Source organism: Xenopus tropicalis, chromosome 6 (genome assembly GCF_000004195.4).
Source record: "Xenopus tropicalis strain Nigerian chromosome 6, UCB_Xtro_10.0, whole genome shotgun sequence".
In the NCBI taxonomy this organism is placed as follows: domain Eukaryota; kingdom Metazoa; phylum Chordata; class Amphibia; order Anura; family Pipidae; genus Xenopus; species Xenopus tropicalis.
This window is the reverse complement of record NC_030682.2, coordinates 32,389,095-32,405,048: the sequence shown is the minus strand read 5'-3', so window position 1 is coordinate 32,405,048 and position 15,954 is coordinate 32,389,095. Positions and strand designations below refer to the sequence as shown.

At 37.2% G+C, this 15,954-nt stretch overlaps 1 protein-coding gene across 2 annotated transcripts in view; it reads left to right on the top strand.

Annotated features, from left to right (window-relative positions):
- The window catches only part of calcr (calcitonin receptor), a 148,209-nt gene that overhangs the window by 47,460 nt on the left and 84,795 nt on the right, over positions 1-15,954 (top strand). The window contains exon 2 of one of the 2 annotated variants that reach the window (XM_002934599.5): positions 14,914-15,013. The exons of the other annotated variant lie outside the window; for it this stretch is intronic. The gene's annotated coding sequence lies outside the window, so the exon portion shown is untranslated. The remainder of the gene's footprint in view (positions 1-14,913; positions 15,014-15,954) is intronic. 2 annotated transcript variants of the gene reach the window in all.

The window sequence follows — 15,954 nt, the reverse complement described above, 5'->3', positions numbered from 1 at the left end:
ATGACCCCCTAATTTCTTCCTTGAAATCAGCAACAATTTACTGCCCTTCAGAATATATTTTTATTCACTAAAATGCATGTCTATTTATCTATCATCTGTCTTTTTATTTTTCTTACTATCTACCATCTATGGTTTAGGGCAGGGGTTGCCAGACCTTTTAAATCAGCGATCGAACGATGACCAAGGAGTGTGGCTGTGAAAGTGTACGTAAGCTGCGTCGTGTACTTACGCATTCACGCAGCACTTCCGCATCCCCGGCTTCACCGTGGTCCACCATAAATCCACGGGGGATCGACTGGTGGACCGCGATCGATTTATTGGCCACGACTGGTTTAGGGCAAGGATGAGAGGGGATATAACTTCATCCATACTCAGGGGCCTGTTTATTATGCTGTATAAAAAATGGTGACAAAGTTCCCCACACATCACCAGGCTTTGCAGTGTAAAAAAAAGGGGTAATTTTTTACACAATTTTTCTTTCACTAGAACTTACGTAAATTAACTGCATAAAATCTGGTGTTCGAATGGCAATATGTGTCAGCTTTTTACATCGTTTTTTCAGCTTATTTTGTTTTGCACAGCATAATAAATGGGTTCCTGAATGTTGCTGGACTATAAATTCCAACATTGAGTTAACACAAGCTGTGAGCTGTAGTCTACAAACATCAAGGTTGTCTTTTAGACACTTTTGTATAAATCTGGCTCCTTGTTCTTTGTTTCTGCAACTAGAAGCACTGCTGGAAGCACTAAATACATTTTTTTCTATGGAAGACAACAAATTGGCCTTATTTCAGCCCTTCTAATGCTTGATTACAGTGCAATAATGGGAATCCAACCTTTACAGTTAGAAATAAGCTAGCCACAGCTCTGGGCTGGGAATACTTGCTAGGATGAGAAGTGCAAGCGCAAATATAAGATGCAAAAATGATAGTCCCTTAAAAAGAATGCCCAAGTATATATTGTCTGCCAGTTGGCAATTGGGCAATTGAACCGCATGTTAATATACAGTATTTCAGTGTATTAATATGTTATGCAAATGCCTAATAGAAATGGATTAGGGTATTTCAGCCCTATTACTGTCATCTTATGGTTCTCGGTCAAAGAAGGAGGTTGAGTAAAGAGTGATAGGTAGCTGATGTTGCATGAGTCAAAGAACCTACTTTTCAGTTTTAGAAAGCCAGTCTATATTTAATTGAAACTCTGCCTAGAACATTCAAATATTTCATTGTTGTTAAATATCCACTTTAACTCTCAAGGTTTTCGATGTTTTTGCTTTCTCTATAAACCATACCATGCCGCACAAAATACCGTGGTTTACCTTACACAGTCCCCATCTGAGTTTTTACTTTTACAGTATACAAGAAATATACACTCTGTTCTTTATTAATAGAGAGACAAAAGCCTGTGCCATATCCAGCTACTTTGGGATGTTTTTCCACCACTCCAGTTTTTTCCAAACCACTCCAGTTAAATGACCAAAGGGGTCTTTTTAAAAGGAAGCCTCATTGGTTTGAAAAGAATTGATAGAAAAGAACTGATTCAAAGTATGAGCCTTATACCTATCTCGATCAACCAACGTGTTAGAATATGGGCTTCCATGAAATAAAAATCGAGTTTTGTCCATCTGGCCTGGGCTGATCTTGGATAGCTGACAATTACTATTACATTTCCAATATTTTCTGCATTTCCTCAGGAACAGAATGTCAATATAAATAGCCAGGAAAGTATCTAGAGGTTGTTTAAAGGGCATCCCAGCGATCTAAATCATTTCAGTATGCACTGTATAGTGTTTTAAGAGCCTGGGATATCTATGCTTGTATCACTCAAATTAGTCTTGTTACACTAAAAAGATAGTGATTTCAGGCTTGAATGAGTTTAATATTTTATGCAATTTTGCTCTCTTCATTTAATCCACTAGAATAACATCACAGAATATCTGATGTTGTTTCTCTTGGCAGTTATGAATCAGATTTTGATTCTTTTAGGCCAGTGGTTATCAAACTTTTTTAGTTCAAGTCCAACTTGAAGGTCTAATCTCTAAGACCCCCTTGAAGGTCCAACATTTGGTTAGCATATGAAATGAGAACAGATAAAAGAAACAATATTGCTATCAGTCATAGTTACAACTATATTAATCTCAAATGTCACCTAATTGTCCCTTTTCCCCAGTTCCTACCCCCAGGCTGAGCCCCCCTGCCACTGATTCCATTTATCCCAGGTGGGGAGCAGCCTCATAGTTTGGGAACCACTTTTCTAGACAAACATAACGTATAATGGAATCTGCATATAGACATAATAACTACAAAAAGACCAAAGCATTGACAGCTTTAAACCAATTTGTAATTCCATATTCTAATTGCTGCTGCTTTTTGGTCACCATACAGAATCTTCAGTTGTCATGTAGGGTGACCTTATATATAGATTTAATACAGAATCTTTAGTATTTTAGTTCATCCGACATTCCTATTTCACAGTGCATTTTTTGCAGGTTTGAAGTAACTCATAGCCCCAACAGATTCATGAGTCTGGTTTATTGTGGCCTGTATAGTCAAAATCTGTTATGTAGTCTGTATACAATAGCTGACAGAATCTTCTGGTTGATGTGACAGTTATCAGGTTTATCTCTAATGCATCCTTCTCTCCTCATGTGTTTCCTTTTCTTCCATGTTTTCCTGTAAACTGGATTGAATGAAATGCGAGCTTGTTATTTGATTTCCCTCCAGTGATTTACAGTTACAGATCCATCAGGTGTTTGATAACTTTGTCTTTATTTCTGTTGGAACTGTACAACACTTGGCTTTATTGTATTATCCAGTTTTATGAATCAAACTATCAGCCATTTTTTCACTCTAAGAAAACCAATTATACAATTCAGTGGTTTGTAATAGAATTAAGTGCCATAATAGGCAGCATGTGATAGTCCCTTAACGAAAAGGGCAACTAAGGGCTGTGACAGACGGGGAGATTAGTCGCCGCAAAACAAGGGAGATCGCCCCGAAATGCCATTGCACCGGCTAGAATGTAAATTGCCGGTGGGATGGCATACGGGGCATTGCCTCTCAAGGCAACTTCCGTGATTTCGGAAAATCGCTGCACCGCATATGCCATCCCACCGCCGATTTACATTCTAGCCGGTGCAATGGCATTTTGGGGAGATTAGTCGCCCGTGACAAGGGAGATTTGTTGCGCGATGACTAATCTCCCCATCTGTCACAGCCCTAAGCCAGACCCAGCTTCTGTATTCAGTGGAACCTAATCTGGGTTACAGTAATATTACAGCAGTACTACCCCTGGACATTTACAGAATGCCCCAGGGTAGGAACTTCCATACTAACTTCAGTACCAAATAATGGAAAAAGAAGCATGGCAGGATCAGTCTTTATAAGAGTTAGGTTTGCCCACTTGCAAAAGTGTCATAAAGATCAAAAGTGATGAGTTATTAGGCTGTGTAACTGTAGTATGGCTTCCTCATGATTTTAATGAATAAGAAAGCTAGCAGTCATATACACAGGTGCCCTTACTGGTGATTAAAGAATTTCATTCTTAATTCAGCACTGTTTTGGTTCCCAAGCGCTTTTTTAAATACATTTTCTACTATCCCCTTCACTTAAATTGCATTTTCATTTAATAATCCATGGTTCATTGTACTGATGTGGTGTATAATTACCTTTCGAAATATAAAACCCAATTATACTCAGATTCGTATGTGTAATGAATATTTAACCATAATGGAAAAAAATTAAAGCCTTGTCATTGAGTATATTTCCCTCAGACAAATCATTCAACATAAGAAGTCATTTTATTCAGTGAAAACCTGTTCCATACCTTGGGTGAGGATTTGTAACCATATGAGGAACACTTCAAGTATATATTATATTTATATAATACTTAATGTTATCATGATTCTTCTATACAACAGAATTTTCTGAGAAAATCTCTTTTTCACTTACTAGAGATGTATCTTTAAAGCTAAATATACATGGGCAAGTTCACCTGTAACCTGCTTTTTGCCCCTCAGATCAGGTGCAATGTGGACACCCAAGTGGACAGACAAATTACACTGACTTTAGAACTTTACTTTAGAACTGACACCTTTGACATCCCCTCAACTATAGGAGGCTAATTTATTAATTATCCTTAGCACAATCTCCTCTTTTGAATTGATTGTAATTTTTTGCCAAAAACTTTTTTTTGTCTAACTCATTTTTATTTATATAAAATGTAAGAACTAAACATCTTGACAGATTTTAGGCAAAACACTTTTTGTTTGTTTGTTTATTTTTTAATTTTTATGGTGCTACTATAGGCACCATCTCTCCCTACTATACCTGCTACCCCACAGCCCCAGTCCCTTCCCAGAGGCTATTATCCCCCCACTGCTACTATAGGCACCATCGCTCCCTACTATACCTGCTATCCCACAGCCACAGTCCCTTCCCAGAGGCTATTATCCCCCACTGCTACTAGAGGCACCATCTCTCCCTACTATACCTGCTATCCCACAGCCCCTGTCCCTTCCCAGAGGCTATTATCCCCCCACTGCTACTATAGGCACCATCTCTCCCTACTATACCTGCTATCCCACAGCCACAGTCCCTTCCCAGAGGCTATTATCCCCCACTGCTACTAGAGGCACCATCTCTCCCTACTATACCTGCTATCCCACAGCCCCTGTCCCTTCCCAGAGGCTATTATCCCCCCACTGCTACTATAGGCACCATCTCTCCCTACTATACCTTTCTATAGCTGTTGCGGGAAAATCGTTTTATTTGAGAAATCTTTTGTCGTTTTCTCATAGTTCTTATTGTGATTTAAACTGATGATTAAAAATGGCCATTTTAAATTTATTTGAGCGGTGATTGCTGGTAACACAATAATCTGACTAGATGACTGTACATGATTTGGCCTCTGTTGGGTTTCTGTGAATTAACCTCTGACAGGTCAGTCTTAACTGGAAAGTGTATAATATAATATGATATTAAGATTCTTGAGATTTAGGACAAGTGCAATCAAATGATTATGACCTTGACAACGGCTAAGTGCACAGGCAATTAAAATATATTACGATTCTGATATAAATTACAGATGGATTTGTTTGAATTTTTTTTCCAATGTAATTTAACCCCCTAGCTACTAGTGTGCACTATATCAGTTGCTAGTGTTACAATTCACCCTCCTGAAACTGAGTTTTAATAAAGTTAAGAAAAATGCAGTGATTATATGCTACATAACTAATTTAGAAAGCATTTGGATTATTAAGCCTTATTATGGGAGAACAAACTGCATTCATTGCAAAATTTAGTCCATTTCACAATTTCCTTATAGTTTCCCAATAGACCTTGCTTGGCCATCACAAGATGAGGTGTTTATGCAGTATGATTTGGGGTTTGTTCCTTGTTTTTGCAAATATTTGATGATTTTTTGTGCTGGATGTTTAATCTGTTTAAAAAAATGTTTCTAATATAGTAGATAGGCTGCAACAACAAGTATCAATATGTCTTGTGTCACCTTATCTTTGTGACTTTGTTGAGACGTATTTTTCTTCATCTTTTCTGGATATACTTATAGCATGAAAGCACCACTGAATAAATTACTCAACATGCTAAACTCAGATTAATGGTTATGGGACGCATTAGTGGACTGGAGTTTTGATCATGACAGATGGACTATGGTCATATAAGGGCCTGTTAATAGTGTGGGCCAATGGTCAGGCTAATTGAGCAAAAATCATATAGCTTTGTGAAATGTCAGCTGCTGGGGCTGATTTGCTAAATAGCTTCTATCACTATAGCCTGTAGTGCAAAAATTCTAACATCTATTCTGTTAAATGATAGTAAGTGTCCCTTAACCCAAAGTACATCAGCTGGCTGATACACTGTTATACTGCTTGAGGAATAAAGCAGGGGCAGGCAGAATGTAGTACTTTTATGTATTGTTGTCAATAATTGTGGAAAGAGACATACTGTATTAAAGAAAAAATGATTTGTTGTTATCTAAGAATGCCACGGGAGTGCGAATTAGCCCCGGGGTGCTCAGCCAAGCGAGTAATTGATGGAAAGTTATGTTGTTAGGTAATACAAACAAACCTAGAGCTACAGTAAATGTTATTGACTCAAATTACAAACGGTAAATGTTTTCTAGGGCTTAAGCTTTGTGTTACCACTAGTCCTAAGCTTGGCCCAAAGCATCAAGATAGTAATACTGGTTAAAGTGTGACTGTTTGTTAAACTTTGTCCCTCATTGTAATACATATTTTAATTAAACCATTATTTTTTCTTCATTACCTCATTACAAAGAAGCTTGAATTCATCCAATATATCACTGACCAAATCCTATCACAGGTATCTGGAAAACCAATTTTCTGAAAGCTCTGAATTATGGGAAGGCCATCTCCCATAGAATCCATTTTAAGCAAATAATTCAGTTTTTTTATCTCCTTTTTCTCTGTAATAATAAAACAGTGGACTGTACTTGTTTGGGTTTAATTAATATTTACATGATTTCTTTAGTAGACTTAAGGCACGGGTGCCCAAAAGGTAGATCGCGGTCTACCAGTAGATCACTTTAAAGTTTCTGGTAGACCTCAAGGTGGAATGCAGTGGGGTGACATCCCGCCACTTCTTTTTGAAGTCGCACTATTTTAACTGCGGTAGATCTAATGACGGAGGTCAGGTGGCAAGAGTAGATCACAGGGTGACAAAGTCTGGGCACCCCTGACTTAAGGTATAGAGATCCAAATTACAGAAAGATCGCTTAGGTCCCGAGCATTCTGGATAACAGATTCCATACTTGTATTTCCTGGGTATATAAAAAAACCTCAAATGCTATGGAAATAATGGGATATCTGTAACATTTTACTACAAGTGCATTTCCACCAAATCAACAAATTTAGGATGGCTCCCACTTCACTGGAAATTTCCAAGCTTTATAAGTATTCATTTCCAAGACTGATGGTTAATTATGTCCCAAAAATCTTAAACCTGACCCAGACATATACAAATTTCCTATATTATTATAGAAATCACAACTGAGTAATAAATAGTGATCTTATCACAAACAAAACATTAAGAAGACAGGTCTCAAGATTAACCCCCAGTTTATTAGCTTAAGGTTTAGTTTTCTCTGACTAATTGCTAATTTTATGTTTCAACTGGAAGGGAATACTTATGCCTACAGCTGGAGATTTCCATTTGTTTGTTTGTCTGTAATTTTTGTACAGATAAAAAGGGGAAGGGAAAATCAAATTACTCCCCCTCCTTAACTGCTTCATCTCTATATTTTACATTCTTGGCAAAAATACACTTGGAATTTTAGCAAACCCATGTTTAGAGAAACTCAAAGGAAAATTTGATAATTAAGTAGCATTTTAATGCACTGTTCTATAAATAATCAGTTGACAATTGCAATAGATTATTTGGCCAGGGAGCATTATTTGCATTTTGTATACGCTTCTACATATCCCTTGGAAAAATTCACCAACATTCTAATCATTCGTATTTTCTATTCTAATTTCACATTTTAATAAATCTGCCCCTAACATATCACCAACCAGTTAAATTCCATTCAGATTCTTATTCAGAGTTGTTATTTGCCCTAAAAGAATGTTTTTTTCAGTACTTGATACAAATAACTTATATAATTCGAATGTATTTTGTTGCCTGATGCTACAAGTCACTTATGTTATGTTAATGTTGATGGAACCATACATTTCTTGAGGTTTGAAAAATATTTGCATTAAACCGAACGCCCAAGTGCAACGGGGCAAAACAGTCACAAATATGTTAATATTCTTTTTTTCCTCATGATTGGAGTTGAGACAGTTGTGTTTGCTTGCTCTTTAGATTTAAAGGTTTAAGAATTAAGTTCACTAGCACAGAAAATTGCATCAATCAAACAAGATAGAAATATGTTTAACCCTTTTAGTGCGTTTTTGGCATCAGGATAACAGTACCATCTGAGTTTCTCTTTGATTTATAATGCACCATGCTTTGAAATTTTTGTTTACTGCCCATTATCCAGGGTTGCCATCCTGCTGGTAATTCACCATCCTAGCCTGTAAATCACCAGCTACGGCCAGTCTGGTATTGCCATTTTACCAGCAATCACTGTTTCCTAAAGTTTTCCCACCATATTACTCCCTTTTGAGTGTTCTGACCCACTTATTATAACCAGCACCTCCCACCCAGACCAGGGTCCACCCACTTTCTGATCTGATCCACCTATTTCCTGCCCTGTGACACTATTGTCCCGCCTCCACAATGTTATGGCTGTCCTCCCTTTCACGCTGACTGCAAAGTGTGGGGCATCTAATTAGACTTATAATTAGGCTTTCAGTAGCCACAATCTGCTTTTGTGTTATTCGTTATTTTTCCACTAATTATTTTGCAATTCATTTACTTTATAAATTATCACAGCCATCTGTCTCTCTTCATGCAGGAGTCAGAGTCAGAATTTGATTGACAGTTAGGGCAAATGCTTTGGTGTGTGTTTCTTTGTCTAGACATGTATTTGAGCTAAGCGGGGGGGGGGGTGTTATTTCAGAAATAGTAAAGAAATGTTATTCTAAGCTTTCGACATTCACAACAAACACAGGGGTGACTGTTTCAGCATGAAAAACACAAATCATAAAAATAAATCCTCCCCTGTGGGCGCTACTTTTACAAATTGGTGAGTTCCCTCACTAATCTAACCCCTGTGGACTACCAGTAACAAAACACATATGTTGGTTACCTATAAAATCAATAAAGTTAAAAAATGTAAATAAAATCCTTCCCCAACTGCTGGCAGACCCACTGGTGGAAATCCGCTGGCAAAGCTGGGGGGTGTTTAAGGGGTTTGGCACAGTTGTCCCCCAGGTGTGACGTCACATGTACTGTATCACACACACTGGAAGTGACATTACACACAACTGTACATGTGATGGCACTTCTGCCATCTCGAGGCGTACCTAGGGTGGCGCTGGACCTAAATACTTTCTTGCAGACAGGAAGCCTTCCTGCCCCATGTTCTGCTCAGAGAGATCTTTCTAGCATTCTCCTTGTAATTAAATACCTTTTCCCAGGACAGCCTTCCTGTGGAAAGTGAACTAAACTACTGAATTGGATTGCCTGACGAACAATATAGCACAAAAATTCTCTGTTTAGCAATCTCTGTAACATCTCCCATAAAGATTCCATCTCCCGCTATAGAGAATCATAGGGAAAACTCACCTTTTGACATATTTCTCTGGTCACTCTCTTACATTATATTTAGAAAGTTTAATGTTTGCATGGGATGAAGCTTTTATTAAATGTTCATTATTGAAATAGTTCCCTTTAAAAGAAAAAAATTCTAGCATTTCTTAATCTAATAGTCAACTGATATTTATAACCTACTGGTGTATAAATAAATCCGTCTGTTCAACTCTCCATTGCCATAGGAACTGCTTCTGAAACTCTATGACCCCTCATCTGCATTTATTTTTTCTTCTGTTTTAGTGTTGGATTTAGTACAGAGATAGAACAGCAGCAAATGAGGGAGAAACAACATACCCGAGATGCTGCTTTTTGTGTTTTTGCCATTAATAAAATTGCCAGATGTCCCTCTATGCCAGAGACGATTCTGTTTTCCAAATATTTGACCCAGGAAAATATTTTCTCTGGAAATGTCCCAGTTTTTTGTTCAAATACACACAAATACTGAAATTTTCCAAATTAAATGCTAAAATGGTGCAGCTAGGATAATAAAAGTGAACTCCTCATTGGTTGTTCAAGGTTGCAGGTCTATGAAATACATTCCTGGTTAGTCTCTATGAGGGTAATCTAATAACATCTGGAACATTTGCCCCTGCATCTATAAGTGCACTTGCTCATAATACATCAGAACAATTTGGGCTGATACATTGGTACTTAGTGCAGCTATACGGAAGTGCAAGGGACATATTCTATACTTACACAGGTAAGGGACCTGTAAGCCAGAATGCTTGGGACCCAGGGTTTTCTGGATAAGGGGTATTTTTATAATTTGGAGCTCCATATCTTGTCTACTAAAAAAATCATTTAAACATTAAATAAACCCAATAGGATTGTTTTGCCCACAATAATGATTAATTATATCTTAGTTGGGATAAAGTACAAGGTACTGTTTTATCATTACAGAGAAAAAATGATATACTTTTTGAAAAATTTGAATTACTTACTTAAAATAGAGTCTATGGAAGATGGACTTCTTGTAATTCAGAGCTTTCTGGATAATGGGTTTCTGGATAACTGATCCCATGCCTGTATTGTTATTTACCAAAATATCGATATACATCTTGTTTTATAGAAGAAAGTTGGTTACACTTTTGCACACAAAGCAAATAAGTGAATAGAAAAGGCAATTTCTCCCCTGTACAAAATTCCCAAAATAATGATTTTAGTGATATTGTTTCTGTTACTCTGCTTTCATGATCTTATGTAGGCTGCTGCACTCAAGAATTTAATATTGCGCAGTCTTGCTGCTTTGTACGGAGTAATTCAATTGAACTGTATTCTCTGCAAGAGCCTGCCTGCTAATGGAATGAAAATTCAGATGAGTGAAGGCATTCTTCACAGTGTTCACTTTAGAAAGTGTTCCGTCTATCTGGAAAAGAGGACAGCTTTAAAGAACTTGCTATAAATGAATGCAAATTTGGGAAAATACCTGGCAGAAAGCAATGGCTATAGTATGAAAGCCTGTCTCTAATGAATCAATGGCCATTATCACAAATCATAGGGCCCAAAGGGGACGTGTCACCCTAAGAAATAGTTGCATATGATTTTCTACCTTTTTGCCAGTTAAATTAAACAATAGTTACACAATATAGTTATTTCAAACTTGTGTTGATCAGTGTTGGAGTTCACCAACAGCAAGCAGACCAGTTTGTGGGCACTGTTAAGTCAAGCTTTGCATTATCCTAAAATCTTGTTTAAGGCACCAGAATGACGGACTTGATGCCCATGCCTGTGCGCTGGCTACACAGTTATAGAGCGTGAGGAGGGCAGTGACATCTAGGAAGCGCAGAATGGAAAGTGAAATATATGATTGACAGTTCAGATTTTTAAATACAAATATAACAGGTATGGCTGTTTTAATTAAAAAAGGAATTTGGGTTTCATGTTTAATTTGAAAAGGACTTTTATTATACAGTTTTTTCTGTGTGGGGGACAATTCCCATTTAACTAAAAGTTAGAAATTAAAAATAGAATGAGGCCCCACCCACCTTGACCATGGTTACAACCAATCACACCAAAACTGCTCGCTATAACCTCACATTCTAATGTAAACATCTCACTTGAGACTTGGGTTGCTGTGGAGATGGTAATGTCTCATTTATTCTATCACAGAGATTTTAAGACTGAAACTTGTTTTCCAGTTAGACACAAAATGTTTGAGTCTGTCTAAAGCCCACATTTCTATTTAACTTCTTCCAAATAGCTGTATGGTGAAGTATCATTTATTTTGATTTGCTGTGCTGATGTTCAGATGGAGGAGATGGAAAGCAGATTTACTGAACAGCCCTAAGAAGATGTCATTTTTGCGCATAAGAATTATACACAGAAAGCATGAAGTCAATTTATGTGCTAACACATGATTTGAATTTTCAAAGATTTGGAGGGGATTGATAAGGATGAAGTAAACCAGTGGCACATTCTTTTCTTGCTAGCAGAGAGGGGAGCTATATAATCCAAACCTATTTTCAAAAGTCACAAGACATGTTGTTTACTAAACACTCATCGCATCTAAAAGATCTTTCTGATCCTAGTGCAGCTCAGTGAGATGTCTCACCAAATGACTTTTCCACATTTCTAAACATGTGGTAAGTACTGCTTTCTCGCAGCAGTTCTGGGCTTGAGTTTGATTCCAACCTCTGGTTTACTCATGTAGTCCAAAAAGAGGAGCTAGCAGAAAAAAAATTCTCTTTTTCTTGAAATGGTTAATTTTAAAATAATAAGTTGTTAGTAAGTACTCAGGAGTCCTTAAGATAGTTGGCTCAGGGTGCTCACCACAGATCTACTCTTCAGAGAAGACTTTTCTATTAGATGACTACATTGTTGGTGCGGTATGCTTCCATTCAGGGGCATTAGGCAAGTTATGCAATGATGCTGGGTAATCAGTCCTGGCTTGAAACAGGCATCCAAATTATCCCACTGGTGTTCACTATGCTCTGTGCGTGTCATTCATGTTTTTGCACACCTATCTAACCATGCCAACTCTTTACAAACCTTGTTTTGCCACAGAAAAGGAAGCAAGGCTGTGTGAAGAATGCCATTGTTTGTTGTTAAGGGATTCTTTCCCTGAAACCAGAGGCCCTAGCCCAAGCCTCAGACAGCCTCAGACCATTATTTCTCTTACATCAAACTCTACAGTAGGATGTGTTTCCGACTCTCCGGAGTCCAGTTGTACAGACATTTACACTACTCTAGCTGACACTATGACTATTGAGGATGTTAAGTTTGTGACAAGTAATTCTTGTGCTGATGTTGTTTCCAACATCAGCTGAACAAATTCCTAGCCCTCCCTCCTGGGTAAGCAGTATGAAAAAAATAAATTTCTGCTCCTTAGCAAGGACCCTTGGTAAAGGACAAATTGAGAAAACTCTGATACCCTTTACAATCTATATTCCTTCATGCACAAACTAGAGCACCTCTGTTTAACACAGGTGTGTGCCCTTATGCCCTAGCTGTAGAACTGCTTGATGACTTCTAATTTACTTGGATTTAACAGTAGGGGATACATTCAGTCTTATGTAGGGCCGACTGGCTTATTGCTACAAGATAACGTCCTGAGAAAGGCAATTACTTCCTTGTGGCATGTCAGATACGTCTGTCATCCATCATTTATCATCCATTATATCATCACGGTGATATAATACTCATGCATCAATACAACACATTAAATAATAGAATGTAATCTTGCTAAATCAATACAGCAATATTTCTCAGTGTGAATATTCCGGTGCAATGTATAGGCATCGCTGATGCATTGAAATAAAATCAATATGTTACAGACTAATGCAACCTAATGCAAAGCCCAATAGCTTAATTACGCTGTAGACATATTAATTTGTTAAATGTTTTCATAGGTGTATGAATAATGAAGGAATGTACATTAATTCTAGGTTATCTTTAAAATTAGAAGTATTTCTCACTGACCAAATAGACAGCCAGCGTATTGCATTTATCGCAGCATCTGAACATTTGTATGCCAAATGCAATCTATCTATCTATTTATTTATCTATTTATCTATCTATCTATCTATCTATCTGTATATCTGTCCATCTATCATCTTTGTAGATTTCTCTAAGATTGTGTGATCAGCTGTTGATTATAATGTTATAAAAGTCCCCAATTTAACATAGCAACCAGGTTTAAAACACTGGTTTTAAAGAGAGACATCCATAAATAGAAAGATAAGTAATAAAAAATAGCAATAAATGTGGAGCCTCACAGAGCAATAGTTTTTTGGCTGCTGGGGTCAGAGACTCTCCTTTGTAAGCTAGAAAAAAGGCAGGAGAGGTAGGCAAATCATTTAAAAACGATATAAAATCTAAAATGAAAACTAATAGGACATTTTATAGAATACTAAAAGTTAACCTGAAATTGAATAGAGGCCCTTGAAACTTGATGTGCATTTTAGATGACCAGTAAATGCTACCTGCTGATGGTTTGCTATAGGTTACTAGAACTGGCAGACCTATATTATCCTACCCTGCTATTTCCCTTTTTTCTAATGCCAAACTGCACTGGAGTCCAGATATTCTGAGGATATTCTGAAGACATTTATGTGCTTAAAGTAATTTTATTTTAAGTTTTGGCTATGGTCACAACTTTATATGGGAATTCCCAGGCTATGTGAGGTGGTGTCTTGAATATTCTGGCTGTTTGTAGGGTAATTATAAGAAAATAACTGAGCCAAGGGATCTGTCAGCCTGTAACGTAGGACAATGGCAACGTAGGACAACTGAGTTACAGCTTCATAGAGACAGATGGAAATGCAATAGTAGAATAAGTAATACTTCTATTAGATAAATACAAGCAGAGCACATTGAAAATATGTCTAGTTTGATTCTACCTAAAACATATTAGAAGAGATTTAATCTGCCAAGAAAAAGTTGTGGTTTATCAAGCGAAAACTTCATTGAAATCTATTGGAAAATCTAGAATTAACTTAAGAGAAAAACTTAAGAGATAAGTTTTTCTCATTAAATAAATTCTACCCTATTGTTCAATAATTCAAAGTCATTTATGCTCTTATGCTGTTGTAGTTTGTTCTGTTCTTTCTTCACTTCTCCAGTTCATTTGTACAAATGTCTTCTAACTATAATTGCACATTGATTTAAGGGAGAAGGCCCATTGATTATGCTTTCTTCACAGGGGGCAAATGGAAAACCTTTAAAGAATGTGCCATTGGTGACCTAATATCACCGCTTATAAAACCCACAGAGGATTACATGTAATTATTCTTGAAATCTATAAATCCTACAAATCCATACATTCCCAGAAATTGTAGTATATTGCTTTATTGTATCTGGGATACCAGCTGTTTTCTAGTCAACAATACAATCATTAAAAAGGCCAACAAAGCAAAGGTAGCGACATCTTTAAGCTTGGGCTCATATATCTGTTTCTCTTGTGTAATTTCATGACATGCTAAGGAGAACAATAATGGCTACAGGTCAGATGAGACTTTTGTATTTATTCAAAGCTCTAGGACCACTTACGGTAACTACAAAGTGGAACATCAGTGAGCTGAGTCGGTCTCTAATACGTCTTCCTCCTCTACAAATCCAAGGTTCATTGTTAAGGGATACTATCATACTAAAACATCCATTCTTAATATTTTTCATCTATTTCTATTCATATGAATACTGAAAAGTGAATATGATTATATATGTATTTATATCATTCAAGGATTTAACTGACCTGAACCCAGAAATTCCAAATACTGATGACTAGAAGAAGTGTGGCTTGATTTGTCCTCTGCGCCTGTATGTTAACCCAAACAGCTATTGTAAGTGCAATATTTTTAAATGTTTTCTTTAATATAAAGACTAGGTTATGACATATATTAAATGTATTCCTTCCAACCTTTTTATATTGTTCAGGGATTGACAGAAGCTGTCCAGTAGACTATATAAACCAGATGCCTTCATGGTATGTTTGTTAAATGAACAGGTTTATATCTCTCATAAGAAGGAATTATATATATATATATATATATTTATATTTATATTTATAACTTTATGTTTTAGCATGGATGCTTGTTTTGTAATTTCATCTGTTACATGGTAATGCATTGCCTTTCTTGGGGCTGAAATTTCAGTCATTTTTAGTGAAGGCAAAGCTATCTATTCCCTCTCCATTCCCTTCTTGCATACACTACTCATTCAAATTTACTGTAATAGAAAGTTAATGGGAAAAGGATGTGATAAATTATGATAGGGAGCAAAATGGTTTCAGTATGGTTTTATAATGAGTCTGTAATTTAGGAGGGCTGTTACTTACATAATAATGAATTGGTACAATATTATGTATCGCCTTTAGACAGCAGGTAAAGTTGAAGTCTGTAATATCTTACAATAAAATATGCCAGCATAGTAAGCCAGGAAGTGGGGTGGAATGCTGCTCCTTAAAGATCCTGAGATATTGGTTCCTTCTAAAACTAGCCAAAAACAATTACATCTATTAAAAATGGTCCATGGGCAGGGTCAGAGTGGAGGGTGCAGGGCCCACCGGGGCTGCCTCCCCAGGGCCTAGCACCCTCCAAGGTGCCCTGCTGGCTGTGTCACCCGCACCCCCCTAACTGGCCGCAGGGGCCTCTTCATCCCGCTCAACATCCTCCCCTGAACACGTAAGTGAAACATGCCAGGGAAGGACACCGGCGGCCAGGGGAGCGCTAACAGGGTAACAGCCCCAGTCCGACCCTGTCTATGGGAGATGGCCTTTCTATAA